This window comes from Plectropomus leopardus, chromosome 22 (assembly GCF_008729295.1).
Source record: "Plectropomus leopardus isolate mb chromosome 22, YSFRI_Pleo_2.0, whole genome shotgun sequence".
Classification (NCBI taxonomy): Eukaryota; Metazoa; Chordata; class Actinopteri; order Perciformes; family Serranidae; genus Plectropomus; species Plectropomus leopardus.
Genome location: NC_056484.1, coordinates 13,200,549 through 13,224,861, shown reverse-complemented (window position 1 = coordinate 13,224,861; position 24,313 = coordinate 13,200,549). Strand labels below are relative to the sequence as shown.

The 24,313-nt window shown below is 40.3% G+C and overlaps 1 protein-coding gene across 1 annotated transcript in view; it reads right to left on the bottom strand.

The window, feature by feature from the left end:
* Positions 1-24,313, bottom strand: part of grm8a (glutamate receptor, metabotropic 8a) — a 297,183-nt gene that overhangs the window by 155,453 nt on the left and 117,417 nt on the right. The gene's annotated exons all lie outside the window — the stretch shown is intronic.

Below are 24,313 nucleotides of genomic sequence, written 5' to 3'. Positions count from 1 at the left end.
CCTGACATGCAATAACATAGGATTGTTTTGTGCCATACTTTTATATCAGAAAATAGCGCATCGTTGTCCAAAGAATCATTATATTGTTTCGTGATGAAATTTGTGATTTAGACCCCTAACTGGCATGTGCATACAAACACCTGCCCAAAAACTGGCAGTCCTTAGCAAAGAGACACAAACGTTCATCAGGAGATACAGCCATCAGAAAAGTGATTTTACACGTCTTAGTGTGGTGTTGTTGTTTAAAAACTACTTATCTAGCAGAGCACAATGTGATAAACAATCAAGCCAACATTTGAGATTGTGTAAAGAGAGATTTATAATCACTGATTAGGTTTTGAGAGTGAAGACAAGGAGGAGAAGTGTTTGTTTTGTGAGTTCCAGCTACAGTGGACATCTTTTCTTGCCATCTTCCACTCTCAGTTTTGCATTCCTTCAATAAATCTTAAAGAAAAATCTATTTAATTTCACCTAAAGTTAAGTGTCACCCATTTCCTGGAGGCTTTAGTACCTCCATCTACTTCTGTGGTCCATCTGCTTTTTCAATTATGGAACTTTATGAAAAAGATATGCCCCTAATGCACCACATATCTGCCTGTTAGCCAAAAGTATCAGCATGTACCCTTTTATGTTCGTGGGAGCTGGAGGAAATGGTAAATTAGCATAAGAGCACATTTCAGACTAAAATGAACATGCACGATATCTAGATTGGATATGAAAAAAAATGTTTTGCACTAAAAAAATCATCAGTACTTGTCTTTTTACCTAATCTTTACTGCTTAAATGTGTTTGTGCTCACTCCACAGTCTTTTAGTAAGCTTTACTTGACTTCGACTCTTTCTCTGCTTTTGTGCACACTCTCTTTCACTATCCGAAAGTTGATGAGTAGAACGAGGGGATGACTCTGTGTGTGTGTGTGTGTGTGTGTGTGTGTGTGTGTGTGTCTGACAGTGCCTCGGGGAATGCAGACTTTGAGCGGATTAATATGATCTAAATATAAACACCGCTAATCAGGACATCAAAATAGGCACGGGGAGACACAGATATATACACATTCAGACACCCTTTCATGTGCACCACACACATACACAGAGACGCACACACACACAAACACTTTGAAACTTTCATGTGCACAAATATGCATGACCACAGTGTTGCCTTGCATCTGTCTCATTCTGTCATTTTCATCTTTTTCATCTTTCAGCCTCGGAAAACAAGTTTGAGGAGGAAACATTCAAGGGTTTTCAAAACAAGCAAGTCATCCACATCCCATGGTTTATAATGTGATTATAAGTTCAAAAACGGAACGAAAACTCAGAAGATGTGCCCCATACAAAGTGTAGGTGTGATCTGAAGTGGCAACAACAGCGGAAACACTAATTGGTTTATGGTTCGTCATTATAACATAAAATCCCCAGCTACTATCGGCATCATCTTGAGAGTAGGATGCTATTTATACATATGTGATTACCTGCAGTGCACATAGTCACAGTTAAGATACAAACACACATACAGTATGTCAATAGTCCGAGGTACTCCAAAGAGGAGTTAATAACGTGACCCGCTGGGATGAGATCTCATCATCTCTCATAATAGGCTACATCATTAGATACAGGTGCATGTATGGATGTGTATGTGTGGAGAAGAATGACAGGTCAAAAGACACACTGCAGGCAAAAAGCAATGTGCAGAAAAAGAGGCGAGACAAACAAAAAGTAGCACTGCGGAGAGAAACAAAGCCATATTTTTTTTCTTTCACTGAAAGCTTCCTCCATTCTGCAATGCCGTAACAACAGCCGGAGGCATTGTGAGTCCAGTGTCGACCACGACAAACACACCCATACACACTCAGAGGTAACACAAGCTGCAAAACACTGCTTGTTGCGCACCACATTTCCTTGTATTTTCCACCTCATGAATTTAGAATAGGGTCAGAGCCTCCTGGAAGAACAGGTGCACACCTTTTTTTTTTCTTAGTTTTCCACGCTTGTGAGGGACTAGGGTACACACTTATATGCACTGACCGCACTGCCAGCATGCTACAGAGTGTGTGGGAAGTAAAATGAGAAGAAACCTCCCTGGAAGCAACGAGGAAAACTCTGCTGGACACCGCATCTGACATCATAAACTTTCTCCTTCACAAACAAAAACTCCGCCGCCCCGTCTCTGCTTCCCTGCCTGCATTCCTCCACCTCCCTTGCCTCTGCTGCCATAGCAACACAGCAGCCAAAAAAACACACATTCAAATAATGAATTCAACCAAACGACTAAATAAATAATTTGTGAGGAATGGATTTAAAAAAAAATCAATGCATGAGTAATGCTCAGCTCTTTCATTTTAACTAGATATTTTATTGGATGTCTGTCTGTGTTTAGGTACTTTGGTTGCCCATCTGTCCAATAAATAAAACCTGATATATACCAGAAAATAAATTTACCAACAGTTTAGATGAGAAGGCCCTGAGGTCTCAGTATCAATACCAGCTCCTGCATTTTGTGCATAGGAATGACTTGAGAGAAGCATGGAAAATATGAATCATTTATTCCTTTAATTAAATTCCTGCATAAATTAACATATTAACCTCAACATCTTACATCAAAGGAGAGCAATTTTGTACGTGTGAAGGGGGGGCGACTAAAAAGTTGAATACTATAAAAATGACAGAAAAGACTAACTTTTGATAAGGCGAAAAATCGTTACACCCACATCCACTGCCAACATAAAGAATATTCAATACAGTGTGATACAGTGTTTAATGAGTCTGGTATTATCTTATGAGTAATGCAGAAAAGACTGGGAATTCCCAAAACATAATATTTTTAATTAAAACTGTGAGTACAAAGATATTTACCAGTAAGCACAAACACCAAAGACAACACACATCTGTTGAAACCTTAAAATTCATCCAACTACACTGCTCCTTCAACTGTTATCTTTGTGTTTCAACAGACAAGTGGTAAACAAACTCGAGCATGTGCCCTCCGACTGGTTGGATTTTATGACGGGGTCAAAATTGTAGTGATCAAAATCACCATGGCAACAAGACGACAGTCTGCTCCTGATATTGACTGCTGTCCCACAGTCTTGACCAAATGGCCTTTCATTGCAGACCATTGTATCTACACCTTCTGCACACTCAATATTTCACATAAATTGCATTCAAGTAAAACAAAAAAAAAAGCTTTTTAAAGAAGTAAATTGCAGGAAAACATTTGTAGTGTAGGTAAACAATAAACTTTAAAAAAAAAAAAAAAAAGCTAAAAATTAGCTGATAATTCAGTCAACCCCTTGTCATCCCGAAGATGTCAAATAGCGACCCTCAGTGTCTGATATAAACACTCAAGGCGTCCTTCAGACTCCAGTGTAAACCCATCTGAGGGGAGGTGGATGAGTCAAACAATTACAGGACTTTCACCCAGGAGACAACTGTTTGTGTACCGTGTGAAAATGAATGTAAACATTGAGTTTTGTTGAATTATGTAACATAGTTAGCATCTGGTGACAAATGTTACATATATCCCATCACTTATGTGGGACTGTAACCAGCTCAGGATGATGTCAGTAAAATCAGATTCAGTAGTTAAATAAGAATATTCAGTGATTAGTTTTTAGCAAGTATAAAGTTTGAACAGGGCTCAGCATGACGTTCAATGTAACAGCGCCATTCATGTGATATAGTAAACAAGTTAACAGCGCTAACAACAGATCTCAAATGAGCAACAACATTTTTTGCCAACACTAAAAAATCAAACAAAAACTGGAGACTATGTCGTATGCACTTGTGAGTGAGCTGTAAATTCGAAATTCTTCACTTTGCGGTGCGGTCTCTCTCTCCCTCTGTGTCACTGCCTGCATGGCCTCAGCCGCTTGTACCAAAGAGTAGCGTGAAAGAGAGCACTCGCAGAAAAATCTGGCGACCAAAACATCCCCAGAAGTACACTGCACAGCACACTAACTAGCAAAAACAACTGCTCTCCTTGAAGCAATCTCAGTTGACTGAGGGGTTTCCAACTGATGACTTGAATCTTCAACTCTCAAGGAGCAGCCCTACATAAATGTAAGTTAATTACGTACGTAAAGTAATGTATAAAAAATACTTATCTTAACCCAAGCAATCATCATTTCTCTAAAAGTCAAAGATTTGAATCAGCAGTCGGAGACTTCTAAGTCGACTGAGATCTCCTCAGTTGAGCAGCCGTTTTGGGAGCATTTTGGTCCACAGATTTAGCTGCAGAGTTCTTCACTTTCATGCTGCTCTCTGGTACAGGCAGCTAAAAACCCCGAGTGAGTCAGAGTGAGATGGGAGCAGCTGTGAGTTCAGAGGAAGAGAAGCTTTGTGGGGTCAGGCTCAGAGTTGACATTATCGTATGCCTCCTGCTTAGAAGTGCAGAATTTACAGCTCACAGCAACTTAACACAATGCAGTGCCCAGCTTTTGTTTGCTGTTGTTTTTTGTTTGTGGGGCAAAAGTTAATAATTTCTGATACTTTGTTGCCTTTACATAAAGTTGTTGAAATGTACATATGTAACCAGCACAAAACTTACACGCCATCCATGAGCATCCAAAACTGATGTTGTACCTAGGGCATCATTATTTGAATGGCCAATGACCATACTGCCACATCTGACAAGGCTGGACTGAGAATATTAGTACAGTCCCTTTATTACAAAATCAATAGATCTTTGTCTTATTCTTAAGTTAATTGTTATTTTCCTTTTTCCAGAGAAAATCCAGTGGAATCACGTCAGGGGAGTAAGATTGGGTTTTATTTATTTTTCCAATTGTGAAGGTGGAGTGTTTACCCCTCAAACTGGGTGTTAAGTTGCTCTTTAAATACATTTTATACAAGAACAGTATCAGTGCATTATTTGTTCACAGTGAAGCACAGTGAAAACATTTCACAGCCACATTTCAAGCCAACAAAAGGCGAGTCTATCAAAAGATTTTTAGTAGAATACTACTTTAAATTACTTGAAGCTGCAGGTTGCGAGTGTTTGTTTATCATTTGTCTCCCAGGTTTGGCATCCAACAAAGAAGGCCCAGATGTTTGGAACTTCCCACCAGCTTGTGGACACAATGAGCATAACTGAATAGACCATTTTAATTGGGATTGTGTCGCCAGGAAATAATTTAGGTCCAAGTTTTACTTCCTGTCAGCTGTTAGCAAATGCTGCAACCTGGACCCATTTAGAATGCTAATGACTTAAAATGTGTCATTGTTTCCTACTTTAATTACAGTGGTCACTTGGTATAATCAAGCTATTTTAGGTTGGCAAGGTTGACAACCTTAACAAGGTATATTTTTATTGTCACTTGTCTGGCCTTGCCTCCACCTACCAGAGCTGATGAGTAACTGGCTTCTGCACAAATATTCATTTGCGCATACATCTGGTGTGTTTAAGACAGGGTGAAGATTTAATATGATGTGGAAAAAAGAGGGATGGCTTTTCTATAGGTCTGTAATATTTATGTTCACCTCTGTTTCACCTCTGTTTGAATTTTAACCGCATCTTAATAGTTAACGTACTGTACATGTATTGCTGTGAGTGAGGTGTGCTTGGAAGACGCTGCAATAATTTAAAGTTGACATTTTCATGACCTGTAATATTTAAGTAATAAAACTGAATATGGCAATGAAAGGGGTACTTAATGTGTGTCCATGTGACACAGAGAGAGCTTAAAATAGAGACCTGGGCATATGCCTCCTTAAACTTGGGATGCATGAATGCGTGTATGCACAAGGATGTGTGTTTATGAATAAAAGAAGATGAAAATTGAACAGATTTTTTTCTCGCCTCACATTTGCTCTCAGCATTTCTCTAGCTTGCTCTCTTTCCTTTATTTTAATCTTTCTTTAATTGGCTCTTCTAAAAGTGTTCACATTGTTCAGGGCTGTCTGGACCAGAAAAATGACAGCACTGGCAGTAAAACAACCTAGGTTAATGTTTTCCTGATATTATCTTTTGTGTCTGTGTCGACTGCCTCTAAAAAGCAAAGGCTGAAGAAGCATGACTTTGTTATGGTGCCCAAATCTCTTAAGGAGGACGTCACGGTGAATGGTTATAGGAGTCTGCCAAAGTAGCATATGACAACGTTTGAATATTGCAATGATGGTGATACTGTGGTTCGTCTTATGGGCTACTAATATAAAGGTACTACCATTTTTTACGCTGTCTTTTATTCTTTCTTGCTTTAACATTATTTGAGCACTTCAGTGGTGCTTGTGGACCTCGGCGCAAGTACCTCGATCTTTACTGCATCACAGTCGTGCTCAAATAAAGTTAAAACACACCCTCTCGTGTACTATTGTTTAGGTAAGGCTAAGGGGAACTCAGGGAAACTGTAGGTACATTGCCACAAGCAACAAATTTCACATACATGTACTCATTTGGTCCATTGTTGATATTTGAATGTTGATCTCAAAAAGGATCATTTGAATCTTTTTTGTGGTTTACATTTGACGCAGTATTAAAAGGCACTGATAAACAATGTGATTCTACTGTTAGAAAACACTGGTGTGTACATTTAAAGGGCGATAACCTACTATATTTTGTCATTTAGTTTGGAGGACTAAATTTCCATTCCTTTTCCTGTTCCTCACCTCCAATTGTCAAAACTCATCCTTTTGTCATCTCCCTTTTCCTTTTTTTCTGTCTCTCATCACAGGAAACTGTGACGGTATTCAAAATTTCCAGCTATGCATTACTCTCTCAGATGTTCACGCTCAAATCAAGTGTTAACAGTGTTACATTCTCAGTCCATCTGTGTGTGTGTGTGTGTGTGTGTGTGTGTGTGTGTCTTCTCATGTATGTCTGTGTGTGTAAGCTCAACACTATTCTCAAGGTGGCAACGTCACTGCGCCAGTCATAAGTGATTAAAACATATGTAGATAACACTGGATATTTTATGTCAGCTACATTCAAATATTATTCTTCCCGAAAGCAGATCATTTCAAAAGTGGGTATGTAAAGCAGCATGACGGGAAAAGAAAAAGAAATTCAGACTTCTAGTCTGACACATTCTCAGGCTGTCAAATACTGACGCTTCTAGATAGTCAAATATCAATGCTTTTTCCCACCTCTTGGTGTGTGATGTTGACGTTATAAGCATCCAATGTTTTTCCAATCGCCTGTCGACATTCCTGTCTTTAAGAGACTGTGCCGCACTGAGTTTTAAAGCTACAATGATGATTCTGGTATCATGTGAAACTAGAAGAAATCCAAACATGTCTAGCTTCTCTGTAGGGGGGGTTGAATAACACTCCAAAGTTAGGGTAAATTCTAGCAATGGAGAAACAGCATGGTCATTTCACAGGGGTCCCTTGACCTCTGACCTTTACATATTAGAATGAAAATAGGTTATATATGAGCACCACCGAGTCTCCCCTTTACAGATTTGCACATTTTAGACTAGTCCCATGCAGTTTTTTGCTGTTTTAATTCCTAATCAAGACAATCTAGTATGAATTGCTTTCCGTTATCAATATGGACTTCATAACTATTTTGAAATGCAAAATAATGAAACTGAAATTGTGATTTAAAAATATGATTAATCGCAATAAAAAATATTCATCGTTTGACAGCCCTAGTTCTAACGCATTAGTTAACATCATTTAATGTTTTCAGTATAGAAAAAAAATCACACGGTTTAGTTTAGTTTCACACAGTACTCAGACAGTGGTCTCCTGCATAAAAGGCTGGGTTTTTTTTACTGTGCAACACCCCACTCTCCCATCCTACTAGGACTTTCTCGCTCTTTATACTACATCAGTCTATTTGGACGTCAAATTTTCTTACGGATGGGTTTACATTAAATATAGTCCAGTGCATCTAATTAAGACGGAAAAAGCTCCCTCCAGCGACAGTTTCACACGCAAGGGATGTAACAACTTGTCTGTATTTGACAACTTGGGAATAAGAAATGAGCTGTCTGGTCAGGACGGACAACTTGTGCGTGTCTCTTTAAGGGCCTTACAGCTTCAAAATTGCCAGACTTCCAAATTTTATATTAAGGATGATCACATAAAACGCATTGTTTTATAGTCATGACACCATGTGCTGAACCTGTCTGCCATGTGAATTACCTCTGTTGTCATGCCATTGTATATCACCAGAATTAAGAGATCAATACAAACGAATTTATTCATTGCCTGAACATTCAGTAAGAGACGCAGAGAGAGAAAGCAGATGCAGAGACAGGAAAGCTGTGTTCACCCAAGACAAATTAAACACATGCATTGCAGCATGAAAACCATATAATGAGAAACACAAAAGCAGCAAACAAGGGGAAAAAATGGGAATACAAAAAGAGGAAAAGAAGAAAAACTAAGTGAAGATATAAGGCCATGTCTAAGCCTGCATAAATTCCCATTTCTCTTTTGAATAATAACAGTTTCATTCTGGAGTGAAAAATGGGGAAGGCTCGGGTAAGTGGTGAAACTTTTAAATCCATGGTTCCGTGCTGCCGGAGTGGGAATAAATTACTCTGTCAGAGTCAAACTATGGAGACACAGCTACGCTTGTTAAAGTGGAGAGCGTTGGAAATGCCTCCAACCCTCAGTCATTACCCATCATTTCTCAGGTTCCACTGCCAACTCCATTGCATAATTGGGTCTGCGCTACCTCTGTCACCATCAACAGTCATTTACATGTAAATATGAGGGCAGCTGATGTAAGAAAAGCTTGAGACTTTGATAGGTGAGACTCGGCTGACTTTTCTTTTTACAGCTGAGATTGCGTTGAGAGTCTGAACTGAGATTGAATGAAGTATGAAGCGAAGGGTTCAGACAAATGGATCGTATCAGATGAAGAGTTTTCCTTGAGGAAATTTGGAAATGTAAGTCAATGCACTTCATTTATCCATCCGTCTTTCTGTCATTCTGCATTCAAACAGTATACTGCAAGTCTCTTCTTCTGTTTTAACTTTCAGATTGCTCTGTGTTTCCTTTTTTCAAGCCTTGCAGTAAAAATTAATTTACATTTCGCTGCACTTAATTATTCCGTCTGGGCCAGGCATCAACTTCCTCACACTGAATTCTGGAAGACTGCTGAATATGAAGCAGGAGTTGAACTTTAAGGGGCAAAAAGACGTTTTCAAAGACGCAAACAAAGGTTGGAGGCTCACAAGTGAAATGTTTACCGTTTGCTCTCACATGTGATTTAAGCTCAGGGCTTTATCATATATCTACTTCCATTTCTTCTCTGTGTGTTTTCTAAAAACGCAGAAATGTGGTACAGATGATAGCATTAACATCAGCGACATGTAATCTGATTTCAATTTACCAGAGTTGAGTTACAAAAGTTGTGAAAACTCTTTTGTTTTGCTGAGTGCGTTTCTCCTCTCTCTTTAATGCTCCAAAGAAAGTCTTGCAGATCAAAAAATTCAGTCTCGGAAAACTCTGTGTAATTTCACATGAGTGACAGTGTGAGAATAAGATTTTTCAAGCCTTTCAAGTCTGGGAATAAATACAGGTAGATGAGACACGGGCTCGGATAGTCAAGAAGGAGATCAGAGAGATCATAAGCTAGAAAAAGTGAGATGAGAGAGGGTGAACTGTGACAAAAAAAGACGAAGTGAGAATGATATGGTAAGAGGACAACTACTGAAGCATGTCTTGAACATTTTTACTGTGATTAAGGCAACTTGTAGCGCAATAACCTAATAGGAATAGGACAGTGGAAAGGACAGAGGATGGTGGAGCAACGAGCGAAAAAGAGACTAAAGCAGGCAAGACGTCACAGAGAAACAAAAAAAAGAAGGAATCAGAGAGTGTTTTGAGCGAAATAACCATAAAACGAGACAGATGGAGTACATCGATTACTCTTCCCGCATCCCGGCATTCCAGCAATCTGACATGGATCGTTGTTGAAGCAACAATGCAATCACAGTGCCGAGAGAGTTGTAATTCTGCCCCATTCACTCCCAGCTAATCAGCCTCTTCCAGCTAACCATCCATCAGCCTGTTGGGTAGTGTGTGTCTGTGTGTGTGCAACTGAGGAGAAGACAGAGGGACGCTATGAGAAGTTGTCCGTGCACATGCGTGAGTAGTTATCTAAGTTTGATTTATTAGCAGCAAGGCAGGGAGTAACCAAAGACATCCACAGTAAGTTCATCAGCGCTCCGCTCACTGGTCCTGCCAGGTGGGAGACAGCGGGACTCATTTGTCTCTGTGTGTGAGAGGCCCCGTGCAACACGCCTGATCTGGTCCAGCTGAAGAGAGACCAGCCATACCTCAGCAATGTTCTACTAAACAGGCAGAAGGAAGGTCCAGCCCAGAACTGCACTTCACTTTAAATGCCTATGTTAATCATTGCATCTGCAATCCCTGAGCACTGGTGACTGAAGAACACGCTCTCATGACGCTTGGGGATGCCACTACCACAACGTCAACAAATGCACATGGTGGGATGATGCAGCACGTGGTTATTTTCAGACAACAGGAGCACATGGCAACTAATGCCAGACCGTCGTCAAACATACATGCTGGCGTGGATAGTCAGGATTAGGGGAAGGAGGCACATGGTAAGGTGTAGTTACAAAACATTCGGACGGGAACACCGGACTCCCACGTCAAAGTCTATAGTTTGTTGGACCCATCCACCACCCCTCCTACCTGCCCTATAGGCGCCCTCGCACTCCTTATATTACGTCATTACCAGCAGCGTTTCAACCTGAAGCCGCCCTGCTGTGTTTCATGCGCCTGTGACAGGTTCATCCGTCCATGTTCTCAAGTGAAGCCACCCGTGTCTATGATCTGGACGCGGCAGGTGTCGTCCGGCTGTCCACGGCCATATAATGACACCGCACCCAGTTCTTTCCTACCACATTCTCACTTCACCTCCAGTGGTAATGCCTTCTGGCTTTACCCCAAAAGCACTGACAGCGGTGCTATTTTATGAGTGAGACATGAAAACGAGCTACACTGAATCAGAAGTCACTTCAGAAGAAATTTTTATTCCTTTTTTTTTTCTTTTTATTTTGCGGTGATTTAGATCAAGGAATGAATCACTTAATTTCCTTTTTTTCTGCCTCTTATTCTAAACAAATTGCTGCTGATTGGTGCAAAGGACTGATTAATGACCAGATTATGAACGGTAACTCCATAGATTATCTCTCTGGCATTTTTCATGGGTCAAACAAATAGAACCCAAACCTAAACTGACCTGTGACAGGGTTTACATTGACCTCAAAGGTAAAACAAAGTTGTAGCACCCAAGATCGTTCTTGGTCTCAACATTGGTCTCAAGACTCATTTTTGAAGGTCTTTTAGTTGGTACTCTGTCCTGTCTCCGTCTAATACAAAAGGGGACTGTTGAACAAAGATGGTTAAGTTGATTTCAGCTCTTTAGTGTCTCTTTGTATTTGATTGCTACTAGACAACAAAGGAAAATTAGAAAATTCACCTCTGCAATGCAGACTGATTACTAATTATATTTATACACATTTCTCATTGCACATTCATATATACACATGAAGACAGTATGGCAATAAAAAGAGGTGAATAAGGAGCAATCTTTGAGTTCCACTGAGAACAGGCTTTGTCTGCTGGGTATTTTGCCTGATTATATTTGCATTTTTTTACTGCACTGTGTCTGAGAATTGTGCAGGTTTCCTCCTGGATGCTTACAGTCTGGCATCTGTTTGCTACCTTTTATAGGAGACCTGACCTCACCTGTGCACTGTTATTGGCTGGGGGCTACACGGCCATTGACATCCTAAACAAAGCAAAACAAAAAGAGAACAAGTGCAGGCAGAGGGCAGAGTCGCTGCAGATAAATACACCGCCACACTCTTCTAGTGGCGCATAAGGGTCTGCGTTATGACTCTTGCATTATATCTCTGCTCCTGTCTGTTGCTGTTTCTTGTTGCTATTGCTGCATGTTATGCTTAGGTGCGTGTTTTTGCTTCATGCTGCGTGTATGACATTTGTGCTAAAAAGCTATATGTTGTTGCTTCATATTGTTTTTATACTATTGTTCTGGTGTTTCTTTTTGTTTTGCATGACCTGTGTTCTGTCTTGGGAGCTCCTGTTTGTAGTAGCTGTTGCTTTCTTTCTGGTGTCCTGCTGCTGTTATGCACCGTTTTATCATTTTACAGGTTTCGAACATCTTGCTTAAGGACTACAGGTGAAAATCAGCCTGATGGCTATCATTAATGTGTGTTGTCCTTACAAAAAAAAAATAAATAAAATGAAAAAATAAGTGATGATTGAAAGAGTGAAAGGGATTTGTTTTTGGTTAAGTTTACACAGTTTTTTTTAAAGAAAACTCTCCACATTATACCTTTAAGGAAATGGGAGCAATAAGTGCTGTTTGTTCTGTTTTGAATGGTTGACTAACAGGGCTTACAGCATTGCTTCCACTTGTTAATGTAAGTAACTGTAAAAACCATCCTTTTTAACATATGTTGTACCTGCACACAGTGGTTAAGCTTCATTAGAGCCCGCTGGCATACTGTATGTACAGAGCTTAATGGGATTAAATGAGGCTTAAATGATTTGACAGAACTAGTGCATTTTGTGATACGATGCAGGTGAAGTATCTAGCTCAAATAATAATAACGAAAAATGAGAGGTTATGGTTGCTTACCTGACAGACTGCCTTGCAGGCATCTTTTAGCTTTTAGCTCATCGTGTCACAGTTTTTTTGTATGTTATTGCACATTAAGTATTTCACAGTTTTCACATTGGGTTCTGGATGGTGATTTTTCTATGTGGCCTTCTGTTTTAATTTGAATGAGGAACGCACATTTATGAGTTATTATTATCCAAGATTTCTAATTGATGTCATTTCCCTTTATGACGAAATGAGTGCAAATAAACGACACCAGGTTTCAGAGATATCCATGACAGTGTGACACTTTTTTGTAGTGTTTTCGATTCTTTGCTACATTTAGTTTCATGGCTTGTGTTCCTTCATCAGTTTGCTGAGCATAAAGAAGGAGTTTAATTTTCTCTGCATTTCTGCATCAACATACAATGGGTTGGGTGTGATCATGAGAGGCAACTCTGACAACATCAAAGTTAAATTCTGCTTTGATCGCTGACTGTAAATCTAATTTCCTACAAATGACGCTCACAGCTTAAAGCCGCTAAGCTACGCTAAGCCTTTTCCTAAAATCATTCAAGTGACAGTTTGTATTATGGTGAAACTGTTTTTTTCCCTTCTTTTTTCTTTCTACAAGATGCAATGAAAGAGGATTGCATTTAAATGAGACGAAGTAAAGATATGAAAAAAAAAAATTCAAGCTTTAATTGGAGTCTGTCTCGGAAAACATCCTGTCCCTGTATCTGTTCGTGCTGTATGTGTTTGTGCTGCGCGTACGCCTTCTTGTGATTGTGAGGGATATTCCTCTTTCTGTCTGTGATTCCTTTATGCTAAAGTAGTAGGTGACGTCTTCACTTCCTGTAGTGGAAAACTATTTAAAAACACCTGTCTTAATCTTTCAGGAGGGGTTTTCACCAACTTATATGAGCATGTCTCTGAACCAGTGTTCATTTGGCAGCTATTTTAGATTTAGATTCAATCTTCAGAGGAAAATGCTTATTAGTTTTAGTCACAGTTTAGTGATTTTTAATATTCATAGTTTTAGTTTAGATATAGTTGATGAAAAGTCACCAAAAGTAATTCAAACTTTAGGGATCACTTTTATTAAAAATCTTTTTTTTTCTTTTTAAATTAATTCAATTTAACACAGGAATCTGAATCAAGGTTACAGGTTGTATCAAGTGTTGATATTTGTTTCTACAAATACATCTAATTTCTACACATTTACAAACTCAGATTTTTCCAGCAGACTTTTTGTCAGATTTAAAGGATGATTTATGAGCACACACTTCCTGATGATTTGAAAAGCTTGAGATACGACTATCGCTATTCTTTCACAAATCGCTGCTTTGAGATAACTAGAGACTTTATATCCAGGTTTATTGTAAACTCTGCCATATAAAACTCACTGCGAAGAGGCAGAAACATAACATTTTGTCAGCCTGGATTCTTTCTACATCTGCAACGTGTTATTGTGGAAGTTTTAAACTCGTGTCCTCTCGCAGAGTCTGTGATTAAAACTGGACTTTCAGTTCTGTCAAACAAAACTCTGCTGAGTTCAGACTGTTTACTTACAGCTCAACTACACTCACAGATGACAGATTCTCCGATCTGCCTGTCAAACTGCAATGGAACCATAAAACTTCTCGAGACTTGCTGGATCTGAGTAGAGTCCTGCAGGGACCAACAGATATGTACTCTGCTGTGGCTCAGCGGCTAACGAGTGGAGCTAGCTGCATACAGCCACAACTGCCACTAAAAAACTCAAATTAAAGCTCCCAACTCGCTCTGCTGCTGCTCCAGTGTGAATGTTTTGCAGGCTAGCAAGAGATCTTGGCACCAACTATTTACTGGAGTTTACCAGCTTGTAAGCAGTCCAGTCTCAGTGGAAAATCATTGCAAACTGCAGCCTTTCTAGGCTTTCTACTTTCAAACATTTTTCCAATTTGTTTAATAAAATCATCGTTCTCTTCTCCTTTCCTCTCTTTTTGGGTCTGACAGCTCATTACGAATATTTTAGTCCCATTTAATCTTGTCAACAAAAAGCATAACATACATTTCAGCAGTGTTTTTATTTTCAAATATCTATTTTTAGCTTGTCCAGATCTCGTCTTTGTCATGGAAAAAAGGTCATTGAAAAACATTTTTGTTTAACAAAATTAACACTGCTCTGAACGTATGTGTCCAGTATAGTTGTTTGTTCATGCATGCTAAATTGCCTTGTCTTGTTCACCAAAATATCCTTTTTTGGGGAGGAGGTATTTTGGGCTGGAGCATAAAACTCTCAAAGCACCTTGAGTTATTAGGGTTTTTATTTTCTATTCGTTTATTTATTTTTATTCGTTTATTTTTTCGCAGTGTTGTGCCGATGTTGGTTGAAACTATGACCCCACAGGCCCTCTGCAGACAGAGATGAAAAATTGAAAAAAAATAAAAGAATAAAAATAAAAAACAGATGAGGAAGGGAAGGGGAAAAAGCTAGAATTTACTGGAGCAGAACGGTGAAGAGGCTTGAAAGTGCTTTTAAGTTGTGCAGGCAGATTCTTTTTCGCCAAAAACACTCACAAACACACACACACATCCAAACAACACACAGACACAAAGCACACAGTGACACACACAAAAACCCACTTATATCCACACACATAAACAAACATGCATCCATGAAATCACAGTGCAAACACACATACACCTTGCCAATATAAGCTGCACAAACACACACACTCCAGGACATGCAGACACACACAAAAACACACACCTATGTGTACCAACCGGTGCAGTAATATTGCTGAAATTACTTTTGGGGCTTAGCAGCAACTGGCTGAGCTTTTTCCTTTCCCCGATCTCTTGGTGGACTCGAAGAGGCCAAATAGGGACAGAAAATAAGAGGGCACACACATGCACACACACACACACACCAAAACCCTATTTCTCTCTCACTATCTGTCTGTCTGCCCAGCACCCGCTCTTGCTATGTCATAAGGGAATATGAGGAGTTCTCACCTCTGTCAGGGAAACCACTGAAGCTGAAATGGACACAATACATCAAATTTATAGCACAGAGCAACGTACAGTACAGGCACTAACGCACACTTACACATGGCCAACACCATGTAAAAATATAAACAGGCTGCAGCATGTGCTGCAGTTTAACTTTGCCTGCCGGTATGCTTTGAAACTTAAACTTGCCGATGTGATTCAGCTCAAACAAGGCGAATTTATGTGTCTAGCTACAGGGCCTTGAAATGTGCAAAGTAACGAACTGCATGTCAGCAAAACTGCTTTGTGGGAGGCAAATCTAATTATTCCTTCAATTCCCCACCACTAGTAATCACTGAGACATGGCTGGATATACTGAGGTGGTTTTACAGGTTGATAAAGAATCGCGGGGCAACCCCAGAGTTTTCCGGAAAAAGAGAAGGTAATTTCTGTTGAACGTAATATTGAGGCGGCTGGGGAAAATTGCTAAAAATGGCCATTTTGGCTGGATGGGATAAAATTCACAGAGCTGCTCAGGGTAATAATTACCATCCCTAGATGTCCTCTGGCAATACTAATGCCATCCGCAGAGAGCTGTTAACTCCTAATAGATATTGTCAATTCCACCCAGGTGAGAGACTGGCAACATAAGGCTAACATAAAACAGATTATAATAGAATCTGGAGAGTTGTGTTAATGATCTCTTCAAGATCATTTTATATTTTGGAGTAAAATCACACAACCAAGGAAAACAAAGCAAATACTGTATTGTGTTGCATGAACAGTCAGTGTATTCACCGCAGACAAAATTACAAAGAGAGACATAAAAATACACATTTAAAAGGTCTTAGAAACACAAGAGCTCACCTTTATGAGGACGAGCAAACCGCAAACCACAAACCAACAGCATAAACAACTCTACAAGCAACTGAGAGTTTGGGGCCCTTCATGAGGACGACAAAGACGGCTTCACCTTGAGATGAAAACCACGGCTGGTGTAATTAGTTACAAATGGTTGGGTTGATGTTTGCGCTTCCCGTGTGTGTCTGCGTGTGTGTTGATGAATAGTATCAGTCTTATGTTGTGAGGGGAGTGTAATCAAGGACATGAAACAGGGAACTAAATTGACCCGAGGGAGAGACGTTGTCAGTTGAATGTGAGTGTTTGTGTGCCTGTGGATTCTTCTTCTTTGAGCATAATCTGTGTTTTTTTTTGTGAGGCCGTGTGTTAGAGAAGTCTGCATTCAATATCATGACTGTACTCACCATGTGACACATGTGAGACTCATACACAGGGCTGCAGCAATATAGCGGTTTTAAGGTATACCGTGATATGAAAGTTGATGACTATAATACCGTGTACATTTACTTATCTATGATGGGGAAAACTGGGGAGAAAAAAAGAGAAAAAAAATCACTTGACAATAGGAACTGGCTGCCTCGGGCATGATGCAGCAGTTGAGCAGATTATCAGGAAGTTTTGAATCCATAATTCCTCTGTGAAATCGTAGACTATCACCTCCCAGAATCCCTCATATGTGGCCACTCCCATGTATAAGGGGCATTTCATTATCGTTCACACAACACGCCCACGTCGCCTTCGACTGAAAATAATGACAGCTACTGCGGTGGCTACAGTAGAAATAAACCTGCTGATGTTTTGAACATCCATCGTCATGCATCTTGGAACGTTATCGCGAGGGAAGAAGTCACGTAACATCGTGAGAAAAGTCGCGTAACATCATTCAGTGGAAATGCAGTTATCTCGCAACTGTGTTTTATCGACATTTCAAAAATATTGCCTAATTTTTGTGTCCATCTGTAATGGAAACCCGCTCTATCACGTGGCTGGCACACGGAGACAGACAACCATTTATGCTCATATTCACAGCTCCGACAGTTAGGAGTCAACAATTTACCTGCATGTCTTTGGACTGTAGGAGGAAGCCAAACAACGCGGCCAAAAAAAAAAAAACAAGCTGCCACAGGAGAACATCCAAAATCCACACAGAAGGGCCACAGCCAGCCCTCTTACTGTGAGGCCTTATTATGTCTGATTATATGTATAATGCATGTTGTAATGTAATAAAATCACAGTCATTTCCTCAGATCATTATATTATAAGAATGGTGCTGTAACTGTGTCAAAGAGTTACTTATTCATTTCAGTATCCTCATGAATAATAATAAATACTGATGATTCGTATAATGCAAGCTAAGTGATTTTCTGAGTGTGAGAATACTGCATACATACTACATAAATACGCATATCTTATGTATAATATGCATCACAATGCATTTCAATTAAAGTATGATTCTTCCTGTCTGAATAAAACAACATAAGCCTGTAGCAAGACTCGGATAATGACAAGGGCCGACTCCATTGTGGAGGGCAGGAGTGGACTGAAAGCGAACTAAAGAGGCAAAGCTAAGCAAAAAGGCGGGAGATTAGTTTAGAGCCAGAGAACTAATTAAATGAATCTGGAGATAAACGTTTAATTATTTTCTCTCGGCCTTCTTTTTCTCCTGCTCATTTTCTTCCCTTCTTCATTACCGCCTCGCAGAGCTTCTGTAGAGCGGCCAGTGTCAGGGGGGAGGTGACTGCTCTGAGCCAGTGAATTCAGTTTACACACACACACACACACACACACACACACACACACACACACACACACACACACACACACACTTTCTCTCTCACTCCTTTACTTCACGTCCTAACCCGCAGAATCATCCACAGCCTCTCTCATTGACAAAAACTCCCCTTCTCTCCCGCACACACACACACACACACACACACACACACACACACACACACACGCAAACACACATCCTTTCCCCTACATCTGCAGTGTGTCTGAATGTAGATGTGGTAGTTTTAATCCCAGATGGATTCCACGGGGAGGTGAGGAAGGGTACTGGAAGGAGAAAGGGCCGTGACTTGATTTAAAAGATTCCCTCAGTAAGTACACTGCCACCTCTTGTTTTATAGTACAGTTATCCATATGCTGCCAACACAGCTCCACATAGGAGGCTATAGTTTCACATCCGGGCAAGATTCAGCGCCATATGCTGCCATTTCCACGGCGACGGTGAACAGCAGGGTGGTATAGGCTGCATTCACATGACAGAGCTTATGCTCAATTGTGATTATTTCCCCAGATCCAATCTTTCTGCCTAAACTGCCCACATTCATGTTTGACGTGACCCATATCTGACATCTGTGTCTGCCCTTAAATGCCTCACATGCAACAACTAACACCACACATGTGCATTAGCCCTTTGAACTATGCAATAGTAATGGTCCGTCAGTGTCTACGTTGGCATTTTTTGGTTAATATAGTGTCATTTCTGAGTATCTTCAAATGGATCAAATGTCAAAAATCTGGAAAAACCTAAGCCAAAAGGTTATGTATGTCAATAAACCAACATTATTGATAAAAGTATTGAAATTGTGTTAAAAACAAAAATGAAAAAAAAGATGTTTTTTCCATCACACAAAATAAATTTACAAATTAAATTTCTTGAGGTAGATACATAGACTAAATAATTATCAACACTCCATGAATTATTTATTATTATTACACAAAATGGCTCTTCGGAGCAATGGGTGTTTTCAGGATAACAGACCGTCCAAAGAATGGGTTTTCGGTCTACCAGCTGTATTTAGCAGCTACTTTTGGCAGTTTCTCGGTAGCGAGAGGTGTGGACGCAGCGGGGAGAGGAGTCCAGAAAGGTGCATTGTGGAGGGTTTCATGGAGATCAGTTCTTCCAGACCTTAGGATGTCTGCGGCTACATTCCAATATCTCTGTCAGAGCCTCACGACAACGCTGTCATGGCACGTAGGCAAGCTGTTCCTGTCAAAAAGCCTCTGGCAGTCCGGCTCTATTGGCTGCCGGCTGGGTCAGCCTACTGTAGCAGCGATTCCAACGACAGCCCTCTGAAGCTCCAACAAACGGATCAGACACTGTATGGTGAAGTATTGGATAAGCCCATATACACACATATATTCTGATGTGACAGTTCTCTTACCATTCAGATGGCCAGTGATTGGATATGTAAAAGGATACGATGATATGGAAGTGGCCCAGATCAGATTGGAAAAAATGGATTTCTCTGTGTGCACTGCTCTGAATCAATCGGATCTGTGTCATCTAAAAGCACAAAAATCACTCAAATCGAATAGCAAGTAGGGAGTTCGTCCTCCAGGTGTAAAACCTGGATGGAGCATTTGTTTTGTGAAGTTTCCACTCACTGAACAATAAAATTAAACACTACCAGATCAAATTTTGACAGAGAAGTTGAAAAAAAATACCTTTGGGGAATCGATGGAGTGTCAGGAAAGAGAAAGATTACCCATTGCTGGAAGTCTTTGATGTAAGATTTGATATGGTGCATATTTTACCGCTACAAAAGGACCACTACCTTTCTGCATGACCTTTGCAACCACTTCCCGACAAATAGTTGGCCTTTGCGTTATTTGTTAATTAACCTTTAATCACCATGCTGCGTCGGCTTATTGTGTACATAAGCAAAAAACGCTGCATTATGCATCCGGTTTGTGAACGGTTACTAATGATGAGTAAACACGTTTGGCCCATGCTCACTGAGCTGTGTCTGCTACTAGTTCTGCATGACTGGAAAGCCATGGCTGGGGGTGACAGCGCACAGGCTGCATTCGCTGTAAAAGTCATGGTGCATATATTTCAGGATGTGAGCATGGTTTAGCAAACGTGTTTTACAATTGCTTGATCAATGCAATAAGGAGACTTTTTTAGGTTCAATACAGGAAGAAATGTAAAGATCATACAGTTCAACAACAATCTGTAGGTTGGAATCTTCAGTACCAGCACATCCAGGGTTTGCATCCATTCATTGCTGTAACCTCAAAGTTATTTCAAGTTTTCCCTAAAGCGGTCCTTTTGAAACAAAAAAGATTTTGCTGACTGCCGTGTGCCTGAAAAATTAGTTGTGCAGAATTTTCTACATGACTCCTCCTGGGAGTGGAGCAAACACAGCAGCTGTGGAGCGGCGAGCATAAGTAGGACATATTCCATTTCAAAGACTGTATTGGAGAAGTAAATATTGGACTTTTTCAATGTGTTAAATAGAAAAAGGCACAAGGCAAGTGCAAGAATGGCTAAATTAAACTGGCACCAGCACCCTTGCACACGCACCCTCTAACCCCTGACTCACGCTAACAAGACTCGAGGATCTACTCCGAAACTTTTTGGGTGATTAATATGCATGCACCCCCACGCAGACACATTGTCAAGAATCATCAGTGAACGATTACACGCCAATTAATATGGATGTTTGGTATCAGTATGCAGAGTGCCTTGTAAGCTGCAATCATTACACTGCAATCACAAAATAATCACCTAGAAATTCCCTGTGGCTCTGCGAGTGTGTGTGTGTGTAAGTGTGTCTAAAGACGTCCACCTGTGTCACTATATGAATGTGTGAGTGTGTGTGTGTGTATTTGCAGGGGCAGGGAGTGCTGTGCATCTATATTAGGCCCCCTATCATTATTCTGTCCCTGTTCCCACTTCCTTGTCCCATCCTTCTTCTATTCTCTCTCTCTCTCCCCGTCTATTTCTCCTTCTCTACAGCTTGATTCATAACTATAAATCGCGCTTACACACACACACACACACACACACACACACACACACACACACAGATCTCTCCCTCTTTAGTCACCTCTTCCTCTCCCCTCCTTCACCTCCTCCTTTTCCTCCTCTCCCATCCCTTCATTGTCTCAGTTCTGTTCACATCTGCAGAGCCGCAGACTAAACAACTGACTGACTGCTGTCACAGCATGTAGCCATCCCACACACACACATACACACACTCACGTATCAGGCAAGATAGTGTACTATCTGCTGACTCCCAGAACACAAACACACATACTGCTGAGTACTGCTTTTACCCTTTACAGTGGCACACACACTGATCTGACACCACGGTAAACATCTATGTGCTGACTGCCACAGCACACAGCCTAAGGCGAGCCGGCTCTAAACACGCACAGAGACAGGGATGGACGGATAGACTGCAGCTCAGACATACGCGGAGCTGTCAACTCAGTGCACAAACAATCAGAAAAAAAAGCAATGGAGGGAAAGACTAAGAGTAAAGGATCAACAGAGGGCGATAAAAATAGAAAGATCTCAACTGATACTCTCTCAAATGGATTATTTACGTGTCTTTAGTCCCGGCAGTCTGTAAATATTTGTCGACATCCGACACGATGCGTTCTCAATAAACATTTGAGACATAAACAGAAAAAAAAAAAAACGACACCATTTTGATCTGTCAACATCACTTGGAGGATTTCATAAACTGATTTGAGGCAGCGTTCACCCAAACTTGATGCTCCCAGGACCACAGGGACCGTGCTTTTAAGTCTTACATCAAAACAGACAAGTGTTCTGTCTCTCTGTGTTTCTCTGCCTTTCTGTATCTCTGTCACTCCCATTTACTCAAGCCTAATTTACTCTCATCTCTCTTGGCCCTATCTAATGAAAGATTGAAAGTATCAACATGTCAGATAGTGCTCTCAAAACCTAATAATGCTTTACTCTTTCATTTGTCCCTTACCTGCGTGCCAGTAGATATTTCTGACATCAACTTGGAGCTTACACCACACCCTGCAGCTTTGTTAAAAATACATTCATATAGAGTAAAAAAGGAAGTTAAGAAGATGGCTGCACTTGTCCATCAAGCACTTGCTGTGATAACTCTCTGTCTCCACTTGCTCGCCACAGCCTGCAATCTACAGCCTGCAATTTACCCCAAGAGTGAATTTTCCCTGGAGCTTCCCGAGAGATTTAAACAACTGGTTTCCGCTCTGTTCTGGCTATTGTTCTCTCCAAATTGCAGGCTAAAGGCCCTGATCATGTATCATACCCCAAAGTGCTCTATGAATAGCATATCATAGATATTATATACAAACAGGTGGGAGACAAATGGTGAACTAACTTCCCGGGAGTCTTTTTTGGTAGTGTAGGCTTCTGCTCAGCTCTCTCTGAAATCCATTCACATTTTAACCTACGCTAGAGTGACAGACCACCAAATGCTCTGTGAAAGTGTGACACACTACTTAAAAAGTTATATAAAGAGCGTAAATACTCACTGTAATGTTCCTTAAAATACACACTACAAGATCTGAAACACTTTCTATAACATGGAAACACCAATGCACCTATTTGGATATTCTGTATTGACCCTTTTTTCCTTACCCTTTCATTTTTCTCTCCAATGGCTGAGATTAGGGTTGGAAATCCATACTTTTAAGGGCACCAACCAAATTACGTTAGTATTACAGCGTGCATGTTCACATAAAATCAGTGCCAAATGTCGGTACCTGAAAGCACGTATTAGATGAGAATGACGACTTAAGACAAGAGGTAGAAGTGCTGGGAAACACTCTGAAACATTACAAAACATCACAGCTTCTCATGCGCAGTCAAGGACTGGATACTGAGCAATCAGACATGTCTGCACTGATGTCTCTGATATCAGGGTTGTATGCATTTTGGAGGTCTGACGTATTATTTTATACTTGTACATGTTATTTATTTTTTACTCTGTATATTTATCTATTGTAATAATTTTTAGATTTGTACTTTGTTGTCTGTCTTTTATGTGAGGACTACAGATGGAAATTAGCGCTACGCTAAATCTGGTGCAGCCATCTTTATATTCTACGAGAATATTCAATGTCTCTGCACACTGTCCTGCTAAATAAATAAATACAAAATACAAAATACAAATCCCGGATGATGGCAACAGAGCTCCACTGAGCCATTACACTCAACTCCAGACAGAAAGCGGAAGCGTCCAAAAGTTGCTCTGACTTTCAAGCACGCCAAAACTATCCCTGTAGTTCCAATCTACGTCAATACTTTCGTCCTTTGGGGTTCTTTTTCTTTATTATATTCCAAAAACATCCTTGTATCACTGCTAGCAGAGCATGCACACAAACACACACATGCACACATGTAAGCAAAGAGCAGAGGAGCAGAATTGCTTAAAAGTCTGCCATGTTAGACAAATATATATCAGTGATGATGTAATTGGCCAAGTACGTTGTTGTAGATTTTCGTGGGGCAGCTTTTATTTTGCTAATTCAATGGTCAGCTTCTGCTCAGCACTAAAACACAGAGTGTGTAGACAGGTGTTTCGTGGGCTGGGTAGAACTTTAAAAACTACAACATCAGTACCACTAACAGAACCCTTAAAGTGATACTGACACCAAAAGAGTACCTTATTTGATACTTTTTTTCTACTACAGGCTTGGAGTGTAGCCATTCTTTTCTAACATTTTAGTGGCAGGTTGAACTGCTAATCCAGTCAAGTAACGCTTGCTCGACTTCACCACACCACAGACTGTACAGGTTGTAATTGCTGTGGTGCTGACCCAATCAAATGTTCCATGAAATCAACCAACAACTGCCATGATGCATGAGGCTAACTATACAAGTAGTCCTTTTTTTCTAGATCAGGGTAAGAAAAGCATCAAATCCTGGTAACACCAAACTGGAGAAGTTTCAACAGCACTTGGTACCAGGTTATTTCCATCGATACCTTTGGATACCCGGGCCTAAGTGTAGCTATGCGAGACTACTCAGTGACAAACTCTAAATTAGCAAGGTTACCACGTAGCACAAAGACAACAACAAGTGCAGAGACAGACAGCATTCACACATATCTGTGCACCCAACTCTACTTGGAAGGGGTAAAACTGCAACCTAGGTAGTAAAAGTTGTCAGTCTTATAAAGAC